Raw genomic sequence first — 19,449 nt, forward strand, 5'->3', positions numbered from 1 at the left:
ATGAAAGTTTCATACTTAAAGTAAAAATTGATTTCTTAAGTTAGATGGGACAATTTCTGGCTTTAAAAGCATATCGCCATCTGGGTGATAAAAAGACAGATTGATACTTGAAATTTTTGTATTATTACAACTTACTGTTTTGGTCCCACACCTGGTTTTTGGTTATGTTGTTTTACATCTTTTTTTTGCTTACCAAAACAGAAGCAGTTGTGCTTCTGTACTGAGATACAGGTTACTAGCATGAGTCTTTTCTAAAGCTTAATTTGTACACCAGTCCAAGGTGTGACTAAAGAAAGGAAAATGATAATATTGTAAAGCTGTGGGTCCTCTGATACAGTCCTCTGGGTTTCTCACAGATAAACAAGTTTAAAGACCTCACATTGTCCAAAATGGTGTGTTTTTCTCACCCTGTATGTCATTACTTTTTTTTCTTGCCATCATTTGTTAGTTTTTGTTAATTTTACCTGAGCATATCACAATGTGTACACACGTGGATGAAGTCAGGTGGTAATTAAGGGGCAAAAGCACCAAACCTAGAAGTTGTCTCCACTGAAAAGTAAATGCTTTATCAACAAACCACAGGTGTGCAGCACTAAAGCAGATAAAAATATATAGGACCTGAGATGACAGTTCTCTGCTCAAAATACATTAATCACCCAAGGTAAATTTGTGCATCTGTTATACACTGTAGGTGTTTCACTTGCTTTGTTCCAGAGATATTAAAATAGATAGAAACCTTCTCCCTTTCTCAATGTGGTTGGTCCAAGAATTACACAAGGTGTTTTCCTTCATGGTGTGACCTCTTGGTTTGCCATGCCTGCTTGGCTTGCTCCTGTGTGGTCCCACCACTCCCCTGCACAAGGCACAGGTGTGGGGCAGACAGCAGGGCTCTGCTGTGCTCCTTAGGGCCAAAGTCCACGGTGTTCAAACCAGGAAAATTCTCATTTTCATCAATAAGGTGTGCAGTTCAATTAGTGTGATGGAAACTTTCCCATAATTATGTCTTTTAGTCAATGGACTGCTGTTTCATTTACAGTCTATCAGTAATTTTGAACCCTGAGAGATTAATTAGAAGCAGATAATTTTCAGACAGATCTCTAAAGTCAAATAATTCCCTCTGAAAATAAAGGTCTTCTGGTCCTTGTTGATCAATCTGGGAGAGTGCTGGAGGACAACTGTATTATCAGCCATAGAAAACTGAGCTCATATATAAGAATAATGATATCAGCTCCTGATTTCATCTATTGTGAGAGGAACAACCTTGATTCTGCTGCCTCTGCTCAGCAGATCTTGGCAGCAAAAGAACACAGGTCACTATCAAGCCAAGTGGTGACATTTGTGCTTCCTGATCAATGGGGAGGTGGTGAATTACCCACTAGACTCATGGACCAAGTTAAGCCTTGTCCATCGACTTAAAGCTCTTTATAGCTAAAAGTATTTTTTGAAGGTTTTAGGTGCAAGATAAATAGTCTAGGAAGGAATTTTCTGTACAGCTTATCATCAGCAATAGGGAATGCTTTATTTCCTCTCTCCAGCACTTTGACCTCGTCTATTCTTTTTGGCTCCACTGGCTTAACCATTTCACCTCCAGAAAGACATACATATATAAAGAAGTCAGAAGCTCATGCTCACATATGATCTTGCCCATCAGCAAAATGCAACATCTCCTTAAACACAACCAGGGTGTTTCCCACCCCATGGTGCATCTTGCTTCAGTGTTTGGAGCTGTAATGTGTGTTCTTTGAGTACAGTATATTTAACCCTTTTCCTCTCTGACCAAGGTTTGTTAGTTTTCTCTTTTTTTTCCCTTCTTTTCTCCACCCTTCAATATCATCTATTGATTTTATGCTACTAACAATCTTGGCAATACTACTGGCTAATATCCTAAACTTACCCTACATGCTTACATGTATTTTATCATAAATACATACAAGTACCCTTGAAAACACTTATGAAGGGAGATTCAGGCAAGACACACAGAAATCAGATCCAGTCTGTAGCCAGAAGTTTTGGAAAACTTGTTATTTGGTACAAAATAGATCATCAGAGTCAGTAAAAAATATTGTATTTTCATTAAGCAAACGTTGCCTCAGCCTCATATGTGCTTCTTTCCAATGTGGAATATCTAAAGCAGCTAAAATAGTTACAAGGGGAGATTAAAGCAGATGGAATGACCTTTTAAAACTCTGCACTGACTTGTGGATTTCCTCAGAGGTACATCTGCATCTTCTTAGAGGATTTAGAGGGCACTTAACCTGCAGAAGTGTTAGGAACAGGGAGTATCTCTTTGAGATGATTCTTTCAACAGCTTTTAGTGTAGTGAATAGCTCGACTACCAATATGGAATGCCATATTCCAGGCAAAAGCTGTCCTTTGCATTTTCTATGTGTATCTGTGTAAACATATGCAGTGCTACATGTTATGCATTAATAACCTAAGGATCACAAGGAGAAAAATATTAGATAGTCATCAAAATAATTAAATATGACTATATAAATATGTATATAAGGAACTTTTATAACAAGTAATAAATTTAACTTTCTTCCACACATTATTGTCTGATCTACATTATCATATTAGGCTTTCTATAAAAGAAATGTAGATTCAATTCAAGTAATCAATTCACTAGAATTTCATGATTAGGGATTTTTCTCTACAAAACTCAAAAAAAAAAAAAGCTAAAAAGCATCTTCAGTATTACCAATTTCTTCCATTTTATCTTCTGCCTATAAATTACATTCACATCTGATGCAACATCAGTAACGTATGTCATGAATTTCCTTCACAGGTAATTAATTCCTTTCTTTTCAGCATTTTTTATGGATTTTTTTTAGGATTCATTAGACTCCTGGACACTCACTTAAGGAGTTTTTTAACAATTGTTTTAAAGTCAGAAGTTTCAGAGCATATAATGACCAGATTCCTTTTTTTTCCCCCTCTTTTCTTCCTTTTCATCTTCTTCATTGGTACTTCTGTTTCTCCCCTGAATCCTCCAAAATCCCTTTACTCTCTGAGCACTCACCTCAAATCACACTGGACATGACAATGACTCCAGCAGTTGCCACCATCACTCAAGTCAAATATGATCTTACAGGACAGTGCTGAGCATCCCAAACAGTACCAGTGTGCAAATGCACAGGAGATTTTTTTCTCTGGAGGATTTGTAAACAAGATTTTGAAAATGTGAACAAAATTACTTTCTTCTTGTGAATTAGTTCCATTCCCAGTCTCATTTTGAAAGACTACTAGGTTATGGCAGATGAGGGCTTCAGTAATATGGGCCTACTTTTTACAACATAGACTAGAAGAAAAAGTATTCTAGGAAGTAGATTATATTTTATATCTACTTAAAACCGAGATATTTTTTTTTCTGAGTGTAATGACAAGCAAAAAGGAGTTTTGACTCAATTGATGATTGTATAAGGTCTGTGACTCCCTTCCTTCCCTAAAGTACCAAGATTTGAAGCAAAGCTCTTCCCCATTAAGGAGGAGTCAGAGGGTTTTGAGTTTCCAGCAGCAGAAAGAGTTTCCTCAGCAGGTCACCTGGGCCAGATCCACAGGCCCACAGAAGCTCATGGGGTTTGTCACTCTGCTGATTTCCAAATTAGCATCCCCAGGTAAGATTTGGTATGTGCACCACACAGGTTCAGCCATTTCTAGGTTCCCACATTTTTTGTCCTCTTTTTGCTGAACTATCTTTCCTTCAGGCCAGGTGTTCAGGTCTACTCCTCTGTGGCACATGGGGTACAGGGGACACTCCTGGAATCCCTTCTAGAGCACACAAATGAGTCATTTCTGTCTGCAATATGTTTCTCTTTCACAGGAGTTCAATGGCATGGTTTGCTCCCATTCCTGTAGCTCATCCCCTGGCATATTAGTTTAATACACATTCTTTGTCATTCAACTTGGTTTTCCTTTCTGCTTTGCCACAGCTCAAGAAATTCCTTCATCTTGTTTTTGTTTTTTTGGTTTTTGGGTTTTGATTGTTGTTTTTTTTTGTTTGGTTTTGTTTGGTTTGGGTTTTTATTTTTTTTGATTGGGATGGATTTTTTTTATTGTTATGTTTTCTTTGTTTTGATTGATTTTGTTTTTGGTTTTGGTTTTTTTGGTCATTTGCAAATGCTTTATTTCTTTGCTTATGTATTGCTGCCACTTCTTTAGGATAGTGGTAGGATTTCTTTGTTTTGTTTTGTTTGCCACAAGAAGTGACTGAATAAATTCAAGTAAAATAAGAGTTTATTCCTCTCTAATATGTATGCAGGACATGACATCGACCCAAACTGATCATTCATCGAGGTTCAGAAAAATCCCACTCTTTATTACCTTTGGTCTCCTAGTTCTCTTTAGGAAACAGGAGGTAAGAGTGTAATTCCCAAGAAAAACTCTACTTCTGAGACATTTTCAGACCAAAATATAAGACTCAAGATATTCTATTAGCTCAGGTAAATGCTGAATAAACATCTTTTGTATATTTATCAATATTTATCTGAACCAGAAACACATGAAAGTTCCCTCATCACTTGGCTAACCTTTATGGCATATGAAATCAACATCATTTTCACAGACTAGAGAAAGATATCACTCAAAACCCCTTTTTCTATTTAATTTTATTATTTAATTTTATTATTTTTTATTACTGAATAAAATATACAGAATAATAGGACACAAAAGAAAAGACATGTTTGTCTGAGAGGAAATATATACAGCGAGATTTCCAGAAGAATATTCAAGTAGATATTACATGTATAAGTAAATATAAGAACCTATTATTTTATTTTTTTTTTCTTATCACCACCATAGTAAAAAACAAAATTCTGTTTAGGTCCCACAAGAGTTGCTGTTTTGAAAACATGACAACTTCAACATGCTGTAATAAAGTGATCTTGGGCTAATAAATAGCAACTACTACACTCAAATATCAGTTTTTAAAGTCACCAGATCCCCAGCAATATCAGCAAAATTATTTAACTGCTTTGCATTTATGCTTTGGGACAGTTTAGGACAAAAATAGTTTGGAGACTATTTACCTCCATTTTAATTTCTGCACAGCATCTCTGTAGCTGCTACAATGAGAGAGTCTGTGGCAATAAATTCCTGCATCTTTATGCTAACAGGGGGGCTTCAACCAAAAAAAAAAACCCTGAATCCTCTGTCTACAGCCTTGTAGAAGGTGATTTGTCAGGGAGCAAAGATGCCCAGTGAAAGAGAATCTGGGATGAGGGGTAAGTGCTCCACAAAGAAAGCCAGCAGGGTCTTTCCCTCTCCCACTAGGTTGTCACCAAATGTGTGTGGATGTCAGGGGGAAGGAGTCCCTGTGGCTCTTGTGAAATCTGTGGCAGGTTATACCCATTCAAAGGGTCCCCATGGACTCCAAAAGAAACAGGACAGCACGGAGATATCTGCTGCTTCCTAAACACTCAGTGTATTTCATTTGTACTGCTAATGAGAGAAGCGTGTGTTTTGTACAGGCTTGTTTTGCAAAGTGCTTCTTTGATTCAATTTCTATGTGTTCCTGAAAAGATTAATCATAAATTTAAATGCCTGTGAGGCTGGAGTTATGGAAAGGAGTGTAATTGATGTTCCGGACAAAGTGAAATTGCAGGCCTGATGCATTTAACAGGAAGTGTTTATTCTGTAAACAGGGAGCAATAATAAACCCCACATGTACCCTAGGTATCTTGAACCCTTGTCCTGTCTTTTTCCAGGTTAAAATCCTCAAACCACCTGAATTCAGCATATGAAAACCCAGCATAATATCTGTGTGAGTTTCTAGAAAAGTTCATTTAATCAAAGGTGTTAACAGATCCTTGTTTTAACTGTTTCTCCATGGTGGACTTGGTGAAGCCTTTGCAATTCATTGATGAACAAATAATTACCACAATTGTTAGAAAATAAAACAATGAACAATTGTAAGAAAATAAAACAATGAAGAAGTTAATGTCCATGGACAAATTTCCCCAGCAGGTAGTTATTACCAATAAGTATAATATAACCAGTATTACATGACTTGGTTGTGACAGTGAGCATTTTGACTGGAATGGAACTCTGATCTGACTGAAGCCAACAGGGAAGCAAATTCTTCACTTCCTCTTCTGCCTGAAGAAGCTGGTGTGGAAAGAGGGTCACTCTGAGTTCATATTATCCTTTTTATTGTGCCAACAGCTATCTCCCAAATCCACAGGGCCAAGTCCTGTGCATGGAGGTGTTGCTGCTGTCATTGCCAAGGGCCAGTGCAGACAGAGGGATGTTTTGTTGATCTGGGCACAGACTTCCTTTGGAGAGAAGATTTTTTTTTTCTTTACAGCTTCCCTGGCCAAGGGGGTTGGCAAGCCAAAGATTATGAAATTCTTTGAATATGAAGGACAAAACACCATATTTAAATGTCAGGAATAGGAAAACCAAGAACAAGTATTCTTCCTCTCACTTTCCACTTTCTATGTGCTCAACTTGCAAGTCATTTGGTCTGATACCGCAGCCCATTAAAACAAAAGAAACTAACATACTCTTAAAAAAAAAATAGAGAAGAAAAAATACCCCAAATAATTGCTTTCTATTCTGTGTCATGTTTTAATTAAAGATAGCAGCACCACAATCTACGATATATCTGGAAATTATTAGAAACCCTTTCCAGAGGCAAAAAGGATCAATACCTCTTTGTCTCAGTGGCATAAAACATCTCTGTGTTACTTCTTTCCTGCTGGCAAGAGAGAAAGTGGAAAAGTCTAAGATGGGAATAATAGCAGCACCGAAGGGGAGAGCCATGTGCCAGGTCAAATGAGCATGCTTTTTCTTTTGTGTTTATTTTTGAAAATAAGCTGAGTGGTTTGCATTATGTGATTCTGACCCTGCTGTAAGTTTTGCTCCCTTTGTGTCAGGATCAGCAGAGTCAAGACTCTGAAGAAGGGGAATGTGACTGAGGGTAAGATGAGAGGCTTGGAAGTCCTGGCTTCCCCCCCTGCCTTCGCCATGGATCTCTGTGATCATCACCAAGAGCTGTGCGATGTCGCTCCATTTCCTCGGAGCTGAGAAGGTGCAGGTCTTACGCCTTGCACAACGATGACTGTGTCCTCCAGAGAGGAGTTTTTTGTTGAGTGTTCCTGTCTGCACAAACTGACTGGCTTTCACCTTGTCACTTTGTGAAGGACAGCCTGAAAGTGGTGGCACTCACAGCTGTTTGTGCCTCACGTGACAGAGTTTGCAGAGGGACACAGGTCCCTCTGTGTCTCACAGCCCAAATGTGGGTTCTTCTGTTCATCTTGTTTTCCCCAGTTGTCACTGGACAGGAGCAGCCACCTCTTGGCTAGCACTGCACATAAACCATGAGCCAAGAGACACTGATGTTTTAATCCTCATATTACAAGAAGACAGAGGTGAAGAGCTCAGGTGTCCATCCACATTACAGAAATCTGGTGTTAAGAGAGCATTAAACCATGGTTTGTAATGGGTTTCCCCATGTATAAACTGAGATAATGGGACAGCAATTAATTTTAACATCCCTAATCATCTTGCTGTCACCTTCTTTTTTATATGAGGGTGTTTTGGTCTGGGGAAGAGAACCCACATCAAGAGGAAATATTAACCTCATGTTTTCTGCTGCCCCTTTCCTTTTTCTTTAAACTTCTTATCTCTGTCTGGGCTGCAAGGCAAAAGGAGATGGGAATGAACTTGGTGCATTCCCTGGCATTGTGTGTGTTTCTGAACAGAAAAGGAATTGAAAAACATTTTGCTTCAAAAGCCATTAACTTCCACACAGTCCCCACAAATTCATAAGTGAGTGGCTTTAGTAGCACCAGATCATTCATTTCTTCACAGAATTTAAAGTTAACAGGGCATTTTGTATGTCAAGGCTAGTGTCCTAAACAAAATTATTTGCCTTCCTTCACATTTGTCCAACTCTCCTTCATCTGGAACATATATTTCCAAAGAAATTAAACCAGAACCCCTAATTCTTGACTTCAAGACTGCTCCAATGACACTTCTGAATGGTTTCTGTTATTCAGTAACATTTCAATAAAAATTATAACACTTAAGTATTTTGAAAATATTTATCAACAAAGAAATTCACCAAAGTAGCTGAACTTTCAGTCACAGAGTTAGTTACCCTTCCCTCTGAATCACTCCCAGGCCTCAGGGTTTCAGGAAATTTCTCCCCCAGCCTCATCTTTCTTCAGAGAACTTCCCATCCCCTCTCATCTGTGGGGTGTGATGGGATAATAACAGCAATCCGGTCCTTATTGTCTGTATCTGCAGATGAAGAGTGCTGTATAAGTGTAAAGTGTTATTATTATTGTAAGGAAATAATAATACTAGTAAAACAAAATGAATCGAAGTCTTGTCTTCAGATGGTTATTTTAGCAATCCAGAAATCTAAAGCCCATGAAATAGACAATTAAGAGGGGTTAGATACTTAATATCGGTCGTTGTGTTTGGGTAGAATTTTGCAATAACGCAGCTGCTATAATAATACGGATTTTTATTTCTCCTTCCAGAAAGGAAGCGGTTGTGTTTTCGGAGAAGCCTGGAAGTCCTGCTGCAGAATGCAGAACTTTGTGTGCCTGCTTGTGAGCTCGAACAGCCTCTCCTCTCCTGTTCCAACAGCTCCATCTTTGGGAGAGAGGAGGGGAAGCGTTCCTTTCCTTTAGCTGGCTTTTCAAACAAAAGAAACCTTGGAAATCCTGTTTTGCCCTGGAATATCTTTTTTTCCTTCCCCTCTTTTCCCCATGCCTCTCCCCACATCGCTCTTCCTCAGCTGGGGAATTAAAAACCCCAAAACATTCCCCCCTTTCTCTCATTTCTGTCATAACTAAGGGCCAGAGACTCATTTAATTAGTCTCTCTTGTGTGGCTTACAGCCCTGTTCAAGGCAAACATTTACCCCTGGGTTTCAGTGCTGCTGCTCAGCCACTGAATTTTCCTTTTTAATATTTTTTGTCAGGAAAATGTGGTATCATGTTAATGGCTACTGGGGATCCTACGGCTAAATCATAATCATAATTGTCCACACTAATCATAATTGTCTTGCTGTTGCAGCGTGCATCACTCCCCCCTGTCAGCTTGCAGGCTCATCCTGCTCCCTTGGACTGTGTGCTTAGGTTGGGTATGTGCTCTCACAGGCAGGGGTGACATTTCAGTCATTTTTGGCTGAAATGTATCTGAGCTCAGGAGACAGGGACTTGAAGACCTTGTAGGAGGGGTCACTCTCTCTGTCTTCTCAAAATCCTCATCCCAGAAAGCTCTCATGAGGAAAGCCACTTTTATGTATTTAGAAGGGCTCACTTTTCCTTTTTAAAGTGATGCTAGCTGAGGAACAGGAGCTGGAGATCCAGATTAAGAGCTTCTCTTATCCACAGGCTGCTTTTAATTGCTGAGTTACATTTGGGACTATTTTTTTCTTACCTCCTGAATCTTCCATGCCCTTCCTTGCAGTGGTCTATCTCCAGCAGAAGGGATTACATCTCTCCTTCACGTCACATAAACCTGAGGGTTAGGACATATTCAGGGCAACAGGGACTGGGGGGTAAGAAGCATTACACAGACTCAGAAGATATTTTCTCTGTCCTAGAGGAAGAGCCTTGTCATTAGACCAGATTTCAAGAGGCACTCAGTCATGAATATCTGTCTCTGTCCTGGCAGCAGTGATGATGAAAGGGAGACTCCTGATACCACAGTTTTTGTGGTGATATGGTCAGCATGTGGCTGCCAGACAGATGAAGCTCTTCAAGGGACATAAATATCCCCAGTGCCTTAGGTCCTGATTAGGTAAATATCAAATACTATAGTGCAAGGAGAAAAAAAAGGATAGGGTTTGGTATGTTCATTAATTAATCAGCAAAAGGGAGTGGGGTAAAAGCACAGGTAAATCTAGAACTGTCAAGCCCAGAGTGACTTTTTTTTCCCCCTAAAATCAGAGAAGAGAAAGAAAGGGGAAATTTAATTCCTAGCAACTACACAAAGGCATAGATAGAGGTCACAGAGAGATCCAGTGTAAATGCTTTAGGAACAAGACAGAACCCAAGTCAGAAACAAACTGAGAAGCCAGAAAAGTCATGGAAGCAGACAGAGTCCATAATAACCTTGGAACAAGACTAGAAAGGGTTCAGACAGAGTCATCATGAGAAAAAGTAAAATCAGATCTTTCAGAGGCAAGATCATAAATGACATGAAAAGTTTGCAAAGAAATAAAGAAAAGTAGGCACTGAGTAATGAATACAGCCCCAGAAATCTGGCACTGGCACTCCTCTGCTAGTTTTTGGCTGCTCAGTGTATGTAGGGTGACATTTAACTCTGTGTCTCAACCAGGCCAGAGAACTTTCTACTAATTTTGTGATGTAATTAATTAAATTTCATTGTTAAGAAAATATTTCTGTTTTCCTTAAACTAACTCATTTGGATGCCCCCATTGTGATCTAATCTGAAATGACAAACTAGCCTTTAAACCTAGATTTCCTAAAGGCCAAAATAGTGACTTCATTGTTTTTTGGTGTAATGAAAATAATTTGTATACAGAGTTCAATTCACCACATGGGTTTTTGTTCAGAGATCCTGGCTTTAATGTCACTGGAACAGAAACACATGTTGTCCTATCCCCACAGCTCTGCTGCATCCTAAGCACTCCAGCTTCTCCAAATTCATGCTGATAAAATCTCATTACTGTTCTGTAATGTACTTCTGATACACATTCCCATTTTCACTCTCATCTGCAATCCCCAGCATCGGCTGGGATTTGAAGAATAAGTGTAAAAACAGCTGTGTGGAAAGACGAGGCTTTCTTACAGTATTTTAGACACAATTTGAAACAGAATTTACTAGAAATCTCCTGAGACAGCCTGTTCTTAAGAGAATTAATTGATACAACCGATTCACAGGTTTATCTTCTTTCATAGTATTGTATAAAATAACAGCTTTTACTTCATCAGTCCCAGGTTTCTTTTCCCCTTAGCTGCTGGGATTGCAGTAAGACTTCAGCATCTGAAACCAGGAAATTTGGGCTCACTTCCAGCTGTGGAGTCAAGCTGACCAGTAAATCTTACCACCATAACACCACAACCACTAACATTATGTAATCCTGCATTGCAGACAACTCCTGAACTCCACAAGAGCTACCTCTAAACCCTTAAATATTACACATTTTCATATCACAATATAGAGATATATACACATATTCATGGTTCATTAAACCTCTCATTGGAAAGCTTCAGAACAAATCCACGGATCTGACAAAAACCCAAACAGAATGAAATGAAAGAACAAAAAAAACCTTGTAAAACTTTGTCTTGGCCAGCAGGAAGCCCTGCATGTGAGGTTTCAGGAAAGTCTTTCGTCTCTACACCTCTGCTTCACTTAATGGTGAGCTGAGCACAAGCCAGGACAGGTTACCCTGCTGCTTGCACAGCCTCCTCTTCCCCTCAAGTACTTTTGCCCACCAATCCCCTCTTGGAAGCAGACAAGCATGTGTGATGCTCAGCACATAGCCTAGAACATGACAGACACAAATTTGAGGTGACACTCTGTAAGCAAAGCCCTCTGATGTTACAAGAGGGAGAGGTAGTTATACTCGCTCCTTAATTAAAGAACCGAGCATAGATGCTGCCCACCCCTAGAGACAAAAGGAGCATATTGGAGGTTTCTGGCACACTAAGGGATCTTCTTCAGCCGTTGAGAGGCTGAGCTAGGTTTGTCCTTTCTCACAGAAAAGGAATAAAACAGATGAAAATCAACTTTTTGTCCTATTAATAATCTGATCATTCCGCTGATCCATAGGAAACCCAGGAATCTTTCTCCAGTATTGCAATATATTATTCTCCAGTAATTGCTACTCCTTCTAGACATGGAGCTAAAATTTAACCTGAAATGGTACTTGGTACTAAAATAATGTCAGACTTCAGTTTCCTCTGCACGTTAGACAAACCAGTCTCATACATATTTGTAAAGAGCTTTAAGACATAGGTATGAGTTTTGCTCTACAAATTTGTAATTTCTTTTTTTTTCAACTGAACCCTTTTCCTCTGAGTAAATTGTATTGCATAAGATTGAGTTCCTGCAAAGCACACATTCCCTTCTCTTTCAGAGGCCTTTCTGGAACTGTAAATATAAAATATGTTTACCTGAATATTGTTTGCATCCATCATTTCCTCATTCTCCATGATGTCCCTGAGAGAAAAGGAGAAAATATAAACTCTGGTCTTGTCATGGGGCTGTCCTCATTTCAGCCACTGTTTTCCAGTGTCAATATGAGAAATAGTTGAAGTGTTATCAAAGTGCTGCTTTGCTGAGAGGTTTAAGATTACCAAGAATGATGGTTTAAGTTAGCTGTTAACTTTGGACTGTATAAGTCCTGTTAGTGGTTATCAGGCTACATCTGATGGGAGACAGCAGCTGGGTGAGGTGCAGAACATTTTTAAACCCCTGAAATGAGTTTATTTATTTGCTATGTACAACCATGGGATCATACAGTGAATATGGGGAATTCCTCAGTTTTCACCTATGCATGGTGCTGCAATGTCAGTGTCAGATGTGCTACCCCTGTACAAATCACTCTGCTTTTTCCCTTTACCAATTTTCATCAGCACAGTTATGAATGATGGCCATCACCCATAAATATTTATTTATAATCTATTTCTACTTTAAATATGATGACTAAATATAACAAGTCTAAATTAATAAATTCTTAAACCAAATGAACAAACAAACAGGCAAAACCCTCCAAGGTAGAAAGAGTTTCCATTTGATTACACTTTCTGGCTTTTGTTTTTCCAACAAAATGAATTTTTATCATACTTAACACATTCTCATGGAAATGCATTCCAGATATCAGTGTTTCATAGTGGAAAAACATGTCCTCTTTTAATATTTGAAATGAGTCTTGAAATGGCTTGTCTTCCCCAGCCCTGTGTCTAAACAAGTTCCTCATTAAAGGTGCTCTGTTTTTACATATGTCCCTGGTGTATTTTTGAAATACTTGTCAGTGGCACCCTTTATACCTTCTAGAGATACAATTACACCTGGACTTCCAACTTAATGCCTCTAAAATGCTTCTTCCAAGAGGTGACTAAGAGTTTAAGAACATAAAAGGCTGGGAAAGTATCATCAACAAAACAATTTGACCTGAGATGTGAGGGCCCCCTGATGTTCACTTTACTGATTCAGATCGAGGGTAAGAAGGGAGAAAGGAAGTTTCTAATTTTTGGATAAACTGTTTGGTTTATGGCTGCTATTCTCCTGGTAAATACTTGACTCTGACACAAGCTTAATGATCCAAGTCAAGCCAAGGACATGAACTGGTCTGCAGAGAAATCCAGTCCTGCCTTCTCTGCTACCCCTTCTCTTCTTGGTCCTGGTTTGCCACACAGTGAAAATTCAAATAGGTTTACATGTATACAGCTTATTATTAGAGGCTTCAGCTGACAGTATAGATAGCTCTCAGAGCTGCCTTAGAGAGGGGAATGAAACAAGGAGGAGAAAAAAGAGAAAAAATTAACCTTCTCCCCCAAGTCTGGGTGGAAAGCAAAGTGATGAGCTACCCTATTAAGCCTTCTCTTTGGGGCATCCTCTGCAGGGCAGCAGGTGGTGACAATGATCAAGCTGAAAATGATGAAAAAAAAAAAAAAGTGTTTTCTTCCTGTTTTCTTCTCAGAAAGAAGAGTACAATTATACTTCTCATTAAGACTTTCTCAGATCTCCCCATTGGTAGTTACTGTTTATGTCACTGCCGGTGCTGGTTGGAGCATGCCTGATTAGGTGCAGGTGTTGCACACTAATTGGCCATTAAGTTTTGGTGTGTATATTCTTGATAACATTTTCTGGATTTTAAAATTAGTATCATTCATTTTCTCCTAAACTGTGTTTGTTTTAATATGAAACTGCAAACTAAAACCCACAGGGTGAAGATGTATCTACACACACAGGCGAAGATTAGTAGCTGCAAGGATTGAAATGTGAAGAGACAGAGGAAGAAAAAAAATATTTAAAAATCACACAAAAGAGGTTTTGAGTAGAAACTGGGCATTGGATTCTGCTCAGAATCCCACAGTGTAAGGTGCATAAGAACATTTGGGGTGCCATGGTTATGGTAAGGGGGCAGAAGCCTTGGGATAGTTTTATAAAAGGCTACTACAGGGAGAGTGAAAAGTGGGTACAGGAGGAGGGTCCTCAGCTTTGTAAGGCTTACAGCTGACAAGGTTCTAAGTTCCAGAATATTTTATCATGCCTAGAAGTACTGTGGAGAGACGCAGACATGAGAAGGATGAGGGCTCTGAGGGAAAGGAGGCAGTCACCATAGCATGATTTACATGCTGGGCAGTGTGGAAAGGTGTAAGTGTCCTTCATTTTTCTAAAGAAAAAGATATAAAAGAGAAGAGAATATTTAACAGCATAGATATTAAGGCCACTATTTCTGAGTTTAGTAAGCTTAGTGGAAATAGACTTCATCCACAAAATTTTACCAGGTTACTGAAGAGCATTCAATAAGTAGCATCTTAAAAGAACTGAATTATTTCTTTGTCTCTACTCACTATAACAATAGTCACTAAGCTTCTAAATTTGGCATTGTAATTAAATGTCCAAATTTATTTGGGATAATCCCAGGCATTTCAAATCTGCATGGAAACAAAGGGCTCATGCACAAGAAAATAACAATCTAGCCTGTTAGACCAGGAGATGTGAGCTGAAACCTCTCATACTTTATGATACAAGAAATATGCAGAACAGAACTTCCACCTCCTTTGCAGATCCCTGCATTTGGTGTGGTGGATTCTAGAACAGGACCCCATAGTTAAAGCAAATCTAAGCTTTTGCAAAACTCATATCTGATTTTTATCCCCACATTTCACAGTATTTGGTATATATACCCCCACTCTAAGATTGATCATTTAAACACATATGGAAAAAATATTCCTTTCTTTATTGTTACTCATGTACTTACAACTTAAAAGGAAGATTTTTTTTATAGGAATAAATTCAGTGTGAAGCACAGGATACCCTTATGAGAATGGAGACCTTGTAAAGCACAGTTTTTTAGCACTGACCTTTCTTCTACCTTCCTCTCACACTTCCTTTTTATGAGAACCAAGTTTAATCCTTTCTGACTGTTTTTTGTTTCTGTATTTTTTAGCTCTTTCTCCTTCTACACCCTCTTCACGGATATCTCTGACTGTTGCAAGGGAGATCCTCAGAATTCTATTTGAAATGTCCAGATTCAACCAGGAAGTTCAGCATAAATCGCTTTTATTCTCTCTTTTCACTGCCCTAACTTGAAGGAAAGTTTCTTCAATGCTCAGAGCTGAATATTGTCTTAATAGCCAAGAAAAGCTTGTGTTGCAGAGAGCTGTGCAGGGTTACAGGGCCATGATCTGTCACCAGCCCTCTTAGTGCTGCAGTGGTCACTGCCACCTGCTGTTTGAGAACATGGCTATATAACACAGCTGCTTCTTCAAGGTGATGGTTGATATTGTGTAACCTGCAACCTGACAGCTGTGGAACACCATGAGATGTGCAGGAGATCCTGGAAGAGCAGAATCCCTCTTCTAGCCAGGTTTCTTTCAGTGGGAGGCTCGTGAAGGGTGCTGGTCCCCCTGACATCTCAATTTCCCTGCTCAGGGAATGGGTGGTTGGCACTGCAAAGATCTGTCATTGGGTTCTGTCATCTCTGTTCTTCTCCAAAAGCATAAGGAATTCAGATGAGAAGAGGAGGAGCAGGCACTGATCTCTTCTCTGTGGCGACTGGGGACAGACAGGGCCCGAGGGAGTGGCTTGAAGTCACACCAGGGAAGGTTTAGTTGGATATTTGTAAAAAGTTCTTCCCTTGGAGGGTGGCTGGGCACTGGAACAGCTCCCCAGGGCAGTGGGGGCAGCACCAAGCCTGGCAGAGCTCCAGGAGTGTTTGGACAATGCTCTCAGGGACATGGTGGGATTCATAGGATGTCCTGTGAAGCACCAGGAATTAGACCCAACGATCCTGATGAGGCTCCTCTAACTCAGCATATTCTGTGAGTCTGTGATTTGTGGACTTCTAAGGTCTGAATATACCGTGTCTAGGCAGGCTTGACTTCCCCCCCCCCCCAATAAATTGTATTCTGTGGCTTATATTAACTTACTGAAACACGTTTAGATATTCATCTAACACGTTTCTCTGCCGACCCACAGTGGATCCAAGCTTCCTTTCCCTTCTTTCTCACATCCCCATGTCTGCTGTGGCATACTGTGAGCAAAGTGTTATCTCTCCAATGTGATGGTGCCATCCTCATTGTACCCTTGCTGTCCATTGCAGGATCAGGGCCTGTGTTAGCTTCTTTCTCAGTTTGTTTCTGTGCACTTTTGCACAGCTTTGGGGAGCACTGCAGGGCCATTTGTGAAATGACAGTGCTTTCTGCCGGCGAGATCATTACAGGCAGAAGGCATTCCAGTGTGCAAATTACAGTATTGCTTGTAGGGAATTTGTTCTGCTTAAAACAAAGGAACTCTACTAAAGGAAGGTCTTGCCACGCTTTTGTCTGATTTGGAGCTACAAAGCTAACTTCCATGCTGTGCAGAAATGCACAAAAGGAGGGTTAAGTCAGTTTTACAAGAGCATCAGTTGGGTGAAAATGCATTTGACCTTCACAGGGTTCTTGAGTCATTCTTCAGCTTGAGTGGCTGAGTGAAGAGTGTGTCATTCTGTCATATAAAAAAAAAAAAAAAAAAAGAGAGAGAGAGAGAAAAAATTTAAAAATCGATCCTGTCTACCCCTGAAAGCCTTAGATTTCATTGGTATCTAACTGACATAAATAATATTTGCTTGGGTTTTCATTGCTATTTTTATTTAAATGTTCTTGGGCATGCCAGCTAGCAGCAAGGACCATTTTTATAGCACAGTGAATTCCCACAGATCTGGTAAATATAATCAGATAAGGGGAAGTTGAACTTAAACCTTCTGTTGCAGTCAATAAAAGTAAACTTCATAACCCAAGACTATATCTCTATTTATAATTGCTAATTATAGAAATCTATTCAAGGACACTCTAAAAACAGGATTTGAAATCCATCTAATAAAAGTCCCCAAAAACATAAGAACATAGAGACGGTGAGAACTAAGAAAGAAAAAGAAGCAGAATACAAAGCAATATATTTTCTTGAGCTTTTTACAAAACAAAATATTCTTCAAATATGTTCCCATTGTCCTTCAGTGTTTCATTATCTCTGTATCAGGGATCTTATATTTATGCAGAAGTTTGTTGTCCAAATGGATCTAGGTGCAATTGTACAGATGATGACTGGAAGCATAAACTCCTGCAAGGAAAAACTTATAGGAAGAAAATTATGTGTTCCCTGTGTTTAAAGTTCAAAATCAAGAACCTATGTCTCTTTCAGCAGATTTTCTCTAGCAAGTTATGAAGAGAGTGAAGGTTTGGATGAATCATAGACATTCAAAATAAATTCCTAATCTGGCATGAGATAAAATTCCTGAGAGAGAATTTCAGGTGAGAAACTGAAAATCTTTATAATGAATCACTTTATGGATTAAATTGTATGAGTGTCTTCCAGAAATCAGCATGCTAACTGAGGCATCAGAGGTAGATATTTTAAATCAGTTACATTAATAACTCCCACTTTCTTCTAAAGTTTCTGCTTTATTTTACTTATTTTCTATGTAAACATGTGGAAGGAAAAATCTCTGTGTATTCAGGCTGCATCAACTCCAGCACTGGTCATCAGCTTTTCACAATGAAAGAGGCAGCTCTTATCTCTGTGTTTTCTGCATTGTGACCTTTGCCCAAACTTCTAAAATATCAAGGTGTATATTTGCTAGGGATGTATCGGTGATTGAGAGACGGGGACATCTGAGTCGAGATCAGAAGCCAATTTCATTGAGCATACAAGGCATTTATATAGGGTTTTACTTGTATGGCACTTATATAGGTTTCTATTTTTGATAGCAATTTCCCTTTGGTTACACGTTCTCCATGACATCAGTTACAAAGTTCCACAACTTATCTCTTGGTCACTTCTACCCCAGGGCATAGCTGTCTGTGTCTGTCTCTCCCATGGTTTCTGTTTGATTAGGCCTAAGATATTAGGCTCCTTTATCAGCTCCATTGTGATTCCTGTTTTATTCCCATAGGGATGTGCCTTCACAGCAGAGCACATGATATCAGCAATAGTGTAGCCAGCAGGACCAGGGCAGTGACCACTCTGTGTTGGGCACTGGGTGAGGCTGCACCTTGAATTTTGGGTCATTGAGGGGCTGGGGTTTATCCAGGGCAGGGAACGGAGCTGGGGAAGGGGCTGGAGCCCCAGGAGCGGCTGAGGGAGCTGGGAAAGGGGCTCAGCCTGGAGAAAAGGAGGCTCAGGGGGCCCTTGTGGCTCTGCACAAGTCCCTGCCAGGAGGGGACAGCTGGGGGGGTCGGGCTGTGCTGCCAGGGAACAGGGACAGGAGGAGATGAAACAGCCTCAAGTTACATCAGGGGATGTTTAGATTGGATAATAGGAGAAATTTATCCACTATAAGGGTTGACAAGGCATAACAGTCTGCCAAGGGCAGTGTTGGTGTCCCCATCACTCGAAAAACTTGAAAGCCATGTAGATGTGGCACTTGGGGACATGGTTTAGTGGTGGGCTTGACAGTGCTTTAATGCTTGGATTAACATCTGGACTCGATCCTAGAGGTCTTTTCTTATCTAAAAAATTCAGTGATTCTTAATCTAGATAACTGCATGCTAAAGATACAAAGAAATTTAACTGATCACTAACAAAGGCCTTCTGAAGAAGCAGGGATGTGAGCAGCCCTCCTCATATGCATTTAAAAATAGGTTCATCTTTTGTCAAGAAGAATCATTTCAGCTGGAAATAATTCAAATGGTAAAAATGTGACTAAAAATATGTATTTTGTCCCTGTGATGCAAGAATGTACCGACCATTATCCCTTTTTATTCTCAGAATCATGGAGTCATAGAATGGTTTGGGTTGGAAGGGATGTTTACAGAACAACTAATTCCTAAAGCTCTGCTGTGGACAAGGAATTCTGCCCTCCATGGCTTGACCACGTACCCAGGCTTCCCTTCACAGCCCTGCTCAGCTCCAAGAGGGGCCTGAGAGGTGATGGGATAACAGCTGGAGGTGCAATGGCCACAGTCTGCATCATTTATTGATAAGACACAGTATGGGTCAGTGACCTCACCCATCTGGTTTTAGGGTATGCTTCAGGCCAGATTTTCAATGGTTTACTAGTTTTTCTAAATGTGTAAGGGGTGTCTTGTCTTCTCTGACAGCTGTGACGAAGAGCTGTATACTGAGAGAGCTTCCTGTTTACATCTCTGCTGTCTAGTGAACACTTTTATATAAAGGTGTCCTTTTATATCAGCCCTCAGTATAAGTAATGTCTCTAAAAGAACTGAAAGCCACAACATATTATGTACCCTCCGTAATTACTCAGTACTATTTTGACATCAAAGGAACCAATGCCCAATATTTGTGGTCT

General features: G+C 39.7%; 1 long non-coding RNA gene across 1 annotated transcript; it reads right to left on the reverse strand.

Moving 5' to 3' along the window:
- Nucleotides 1-5,608: 5,608 nt before the first annotated feature.
- On the reverse strand, nt 5,609-9,476 carry LOC147648605 (uncharacterized). Its single transcript, XR_015280987.1, has 2 exons — nt 9,396-9,476; nt 5,609-8,244 (listed from the first exon to the last, which is right to left on the reverse strand). It is a non-coding gene; the product is annotated as an uncharacterized LOC147648605 (long non-coding RNA).
- Nucleotides 9,477-19,449: the final 9,973 nt, after the last annotated feature.

Source organism: Cyanistes caeruleus, chromosome Z (assembly GCF_971803275.1).
Source record: "Cyanistes caeruleus chromosome Z, bCyaCae1.hap1.1, whole genome shotgun sequence".
Classification (NCBI taxonomy): domain Eukaryota; kingdom Metazoa; phylum Chordata; class Aves; order Passeriformes; family Paridae; genus Cyanistes; species Cyanistes caeruleus.